Raw genomic sequence first — 6,274 nt, 5'->3', positions numbered from 1 at the left:
AGATTCACTATCAATATCTTGAGAGCTTCTCTCAATTTCTTGAGACTTTTATAGATTTCTTTTCTGTCTTTTAACAACATCAGAAAGTGACATTATTGCTGATGTTAACATCACACCAAAAAGAGTGCGGCAGATAGTGGGACTTTGTTCAATGAAGATACACAGCTCATTTGTACAATCTTATTAATCAGCAGTTTAGTTCTGTAGTAGCACTAGGATTCTTTTGTACAGACCCTGGTGCCCACAATGATTCAATATTTTGAACAGTTATTGCAGCAGGTTTCTGGCAACACACAAACTAACTGAACAGATTTATATATTTCAGAAAGGATCACATCGATGTGTATTCTTGTTTGAAAGTGACAATGGTAAGCTGAAAACCAGTTCAAATATTTCAGTCAGTGTTGGAAACCCTACTTAAGAGTGTAATTTTGGACATAAACTAATATTACAGAAAAGGACTCAGACTCCTGGAATTCCACAGGCTGTAAGACAACAGTTGAGGGTCATCAAACCATTTGTGTGTGTGACCACCTGACCTTCTTTGCTGTGCTGCTGGTAAGTTTTACATTTGTTAAGGGATAACAGTATGCCTGTCATCTGTAGAAGGCACCTCAGTATGTCCTTTAATCTATCAGAGGGTTATAGCATTTTTGATTCATACAGCACAGAACAGGCCATTCTATTCAGGCCACCATCTCTACACTGACCACTATTCACTCATTTACACCAATCCCATTATATTCTCTCTCTGTCCCCCTCAGTTCCCCCCGTTTCTACCCACTCACCTACACATTGGGGTAATTTACAGTGGCCAACTAACTTAACAACTGATCCAGGACTTTGACACACGGGAGGAAACCAGGGGAATCAATAGAAACCTGTGTGGCCTCAAGGAGAACATGTAAACTGCACACAGACAGTACCCAAAGTCAGGATCCAACCTGGGTCGCTGCAGCTACGAGACAGTGAATCTGCTAGCTGTTCCACTGAGCTACCCACTTCCTTCTTTTCAAAACTTCATCTTCTTCAGCCAGTCCTGTTTGTCCTTAAGTCCTCAAGGTCAGCTGCTTCACCAAATCATGCTGTGAAAACATACTGACCTGAGTGAGTCTCTCCACACAGTATACAAACATTCAATCTCCCATCCCTGAACAGAGTAAAGTCATACTGGTACTGAGGATGGATCCCATTTTAGGTGAAATCCCTCTGAGTTTTGACAAGGTAAGCTCCCAGTTGTAGCCTCCATATGCTTCATGATAAGTAATGTTGAAGCAGGCTCATGGGTTTGGTGAGTGAGACAGGAAACACTGGCTGCAAATAGGTATATTAATCATTTATTTACAAACAGTAGAAAATTTGACCAAACATTTGTTCCTCCACGTTACGTAAACAACAGAACTAAATATTCACACTTAGTCAAGACTGCGTGCCTTCCCAATGGTTTTGTGCAGCGTGCTTTAGACAAATGGGAGAGAAAGCAAGCCTTTGTGCATGCTATTTTATATCCAGGATATTTGAAACTTGACACTGGGTAGCCAACCAATGGGAAGAGCAGTTGCAGTTCCTAAACTAACCAATCCTGTTAACCTGCTTCAACGTTATATATACACACCCCCCTAAAAAGTCTGCTGAGTACCCAGGTACGGAGACATGCTGTTGGGCAGCAACACCAAGCCCAGTTTGCTGAGTCTTGACCGGAGAGAATCCACTGAAACTGTGCTCTGCTACATTTTATATTTCCTCCAGCTATGAGGATTCTTAGATTTAAAATGCGACTGATATTCAGGGATAATACGTTAATATATTTTTGAAAGCTAGTTAAAACACAAGAGTAAAAGAAAATCATTTTACATGCATTTTAGGTATTGCTAATGTTCAACTAACTTTATTTACGATAATTTAAATCAGTTCCATGAATAAACACTTCAGAGTAAGAACAAGTTTAATTTTTGCTCAACAGTCACCATTATTTCCCAAAGGACTTACGCCTGGATAACAACACTTTGGATGAAAAAGATGTGATATCATTAACGTACATCACGGTGACTGGCTGTGCGATCTCTGCCATCTTCTCAGCCATCACAGTATTCCTTTACTGTGTGGTGAGGTGAGTGACATCATCCAGTGAGTTCTGTGGGAGTATCACTGATCAGACTGCACCTTGTCGTAACCTCAGTCCGCACAGGAGCTTGTGTGTTTCACAGATCAGTCTCTTCTGTGAACCTTCTAATTATCTTTCCATGGAGCAGTAAAGAAATGGACACTGATTATTCATCACTCACACTGTCACCATCTCTGTACAAATTACCCAACAATGACAATGACATTAACTACAGATTACCCAGCACCGACACTACTTTACAAACCAGTTGACAGCTAAGCTGATTCCTTTACAACACAGGGTGGTTAACAGTAGTGCTGTCAGTGTTAAAAGATGAACAACCATTACAACCATTACTGGATGCACGGCATTAGTTGAGGTCATCCACACCAGAGTGAGAAGCTTGGTAGAAAGGTGTATCATACTGCTTACATTATAATAAGGGGCTATCTTATGTTTTAATAACACATTGTTGCATGCGCTATTAGATGTTTATTGATCTGTACATGTGTGTCAAGTCTGGATGCTACCAGTAAAGAATCATGAAACTTAGTTCCCATCTCCAGCATTTTTATTAATAACATAGTTGCGTAACCAGGCCACATACACAACAAATTGGCGACGAGAATTATGAACCTACATCTTAACATTTCTAAGGTAGGGATGTGTTCGGCACAAGTTTGTGGACCAAAAGGCCTGTACTGTGCTGTAGGTTTTCTATGTTTCTATGTTTTATCAGAATGCTGTATTTTAGTTCATAATGACATTTGGAGGAGAAGAGAGAGAAGGGAGATGAAAAGGAGCACCACACGTAACTAGATGGAGTGCGCTCGTTCATGGCGCTAGCAAAAAGGAACGTGCAGTGACTGCAAGGAGCTAGCTAAAAAGAAAACAAGGAAAAGTGGACTAAATTAACATAACAAAGATGGTGGTGATTGGAACCATTACAGTATTTGATAGTAGTATTGAAAACTGGGCAACTTACATTGAGTGAAGTTATATTGTGATGTTAACGGTGTTAATGATGAAAAGAAAGCCAGCATCTTACTCAATGTTATTGGAGGAAAAACACAGTAGCTGCTACGGAGCTTGTTAACCCCTGAAAAGCCAGCTGACAAAACGTTCAAACAAATAATGGACACTCTCCCAACAGCATTTAAAACAAAAACCACTGGTCATTGCTGAAAGATTTATATTTCACAAACGGAATCAGATCAAAAATGAAAGCATTCCTGAATATTGTGCTGAATTGCGCAAATTATCAGAACATTGTCAATTTGGAGTGGATCTGTCACTCCAAAGTACAGGTTAGTGTGTGGCATGCACTGTGAAACCACACAGAAGAAGCTCCTTTGTGAAAAAGACCTTACATCAGAGAAGGCGCTGAACATTGCAATATCATTGGTAACAGTAGCACAGGGTGCTTCAGAGATACAACAAAAATCTCTGGAATATGCGACAAATAAAATGTCACTGACAGAAATGATGGAAAGAAATGTTATTATTGTGGGAAAATGTCACATGACCCTGAGGACTGTTGGTTTAAAGACAAAGAATGCAGAAACTGGCAAACAGGGCCACACTGGCAGATTATGCAAAGCTAGTAAACAGCAAAATAGGGACAATATACAGAGAAACAAAAAACCCCAGAAAGGAAAATACAATAATGTATACAAAATGAAAGAAATCAGTTCTGATGAAAACGACTCAGACAAAAGTGAATTGTCTTGTCTTGTCTGCAACTTCACAGCGTGAAAGAAACAGATGATCAAACAGTAATATGGATCACTCCACAAGTGGCAGGCGTGAGGCTGAAAATGGAGTTGGACACAGGCTCAGCTTTAAGAGTGATCTCTGTACATGACTACAAACAACTGTTTTCTCACATACCTCTGAAATGAACTAAACTACTACTAAAGACTTACACAGGACAGAGAGCACGTCCCAAAGGTAAAATTAAAGAGGCAAAACAGAGCAGCTGAACCTGTATGTACTGAAACATGGAGGACCACCATTGCTGGGATGTGAATGGCTCAGGAAAATCCAGTTGGATTGACACACCATCAAGGCACTAGATGTGTCAGCAAAGGGCAGCAAGGCCACATCTGAGAGACTGTCACAAATACTTGCTGACTCTGTTCATGAAAGGAATAGGAACACTTCAGAGCATGAAGGCAAAGATTGTGATTGAGGAAAATTCATGTCCAAAATTTCACAAAGCCAGACCAGAGCCATATGCAACCTGTCCTGCAGTAGAGGCAGAGCTGAAAAATCTGGAGCAGACTGGGGTCTGTCAAAGGTGGATTGGAGTGAATGGTCCATGCCTATTGTTCCAGTGATGAAGAAAACCTGCAGCACAAAACCAGGAAAACCAAGCAAGGTGCCCACATGTTGAGACTTTAAAGTGACCGTTAACCCAGTTCGCACACAGTACATTATCATCTACCTCGTATTGAGGACAACTTTGCTTCCCTATCAGGAGGGGAACATTTCACAAAATTCGATTTGGCCCAGGCTTATCTCCAAATGGAAATCGAAGATGCATCCAAGGAATACCTGACAATAAATACAAAGGACTTTACCAGTACAACAGATTGTTGTTTGGGATAGCATCAGCTCCTGCAATCTGACGAAGGGCAATGGACCTGGTCCTGCAGAGGATTCCAAGGACTCAACATTACCTGGATGACATCATTGTCACAGGGACACAATGGAAGTGGACTCAGAGCTGTGAGAAAGCTTTTCAAGAAACTAAAAGACTCATAACTTCAGAAGGGGTGCTCACGCACTTTGACCACTCCTTACCAATCCGACTAGCTTGTGATGCCTCACCCCATGGGATAGGAGCTGTATTATCGCACAAGTTTCCAGATGGCTCAGAAAGACCAATAGCCTTTGCCTCAAGAACGCTAACTTCAGCTGAATGCAACTACACACAGATTGACAGAGAGGCCCTAAATCTCGTGTGGGGAGTCAAGAAATTCAGTCACTACCTGTATGGTCAAATTTTACCCTGTTGACTGACCATCAGCCTCCCGTGACAATCTTCAACCCAAGAAAAGGCATTCCAGTGATGACAGCACGAAGGCTGCAGTGATGGTCTCTCTTCTTAGGAGGTCACAGGTATGACATTGAGCACAAGGGGACCAAGCACCATGGCAACACAGATGGTTTGTCACATTTACCACGGCCAACTTCAGAGATATCTACACAACTGGATTCAGCAGAGGTCTATCACACAACAATAGTTCAACAATTATCAGTAACAAACAGCCTCAATGAAAAAGAAACACACAATGACCCTATGTTGTCAAAAGTGTATGACATCACAGTAAAGGGATGGCCAGCATGTGGTAACACACTGTTTCTAGCCTTCTCAGCGAGGAAGGAGCAGTTGTCAATGTGTTGGGGAACACTAATATGTGGTTCCCAAGCCACGCACCAGAGTGCTGGAAGAACTGCACGAGGGGCACCTGGGTACCGTGAAGATGAGAAGTCTTGCCTGTGCCTGTGTGTGGTGGCCAGGAGATTGAGGACTTGACCAAGAACTGCTCTGGATGTCAAAAGATCCAGAACACACCACCACAAGCACCTCTCCATCTGTGGGGGTGGTCTTCATCACCATGGCAATGACTGCACATCGACTTTGCTGGATCATTTGTGGACTCTGACTTTTTAATCGCCATTGATGCACATTCCAAATGGCCAGAGATCATCAAAATGAAGACAATCACATTGGAAAAGGCCATTCCAGTTCTAAGGACTATGTTCACCAGGAATGGCATACCAGAGTAAATCTGCAGACAATGGACAACAATTTGTCTCTGAAGAATTCCTAAGTTTTGTGAAGAACAATGGAATCAAACACTTTACATCTGTCGCCTACCATCTATCCATAAATGGTGTGGCAGAAAGTTTTGTGCAGACATTCAAGAAAGCCATCAAGGCAATGGATAGCGAAAATCAACCAATGCAACACAAGATAGACAACTTCCTCCTTGCTTATCGTAATGTAGTACAGTCGTCCCTCAGTATCCGCAGGGGATTGGTTCCAGGACCTCCACAGATACCAAAATCTGTGGATGCTCAAGTCCCTTATATAAAATGATGTAGTAATTGCATATAACCTACACACATCCTCCCGTATACTTTAAATCATCTCTAGATCAC

The 6,274-nt window shown here is 41.7% G+C and overlaps 1 protein-coding gene across 1 annotated transcript in view; it reads left to right on the top strand.

Moving 5' to 3' along the window:
• The first annotated feature begins 379 nt into the window (after positions 1-379).
• Positions 380-6,274, top strand: part of LOC132407119 (adhesion G-protein coupled receptor G2-like) — a 31,940-nt gene continuing 26,045 nt past the window's right edge. Inside the window, exons 1-2 of the mRNA XM_059993414.1 lie at positions 380-558; positions 1,964-2,110. The gene's annotated coding sequence lies outside the window, so the exon portion shown is untranslated. The remainder of the gene's footprint in view (positions 559-1,963; positions 2,111-6,274) is intronic.

The sequence above is a fragment of the Hypanus sabinus genome, chromosome 17, assembly GCF_030144855.1.
Source record: "Hypanus sabinus isolate sHypSab1 chromosome 17, sHypSab1.hap1, whole genome shotgun sequence".
In the NCBI taxonomy this organism is placed as follows: Eukaryota; Metazoa; Chordata; class Chondrichthyes; order Myliobatiformes; family Dasyatidae; genus Hypanus; species Hypanus sabinus.
Note: the sequence above shows the minus strand (reverse complement) of the source record. Positions and strands in the feature narration are given on the sequence as shown.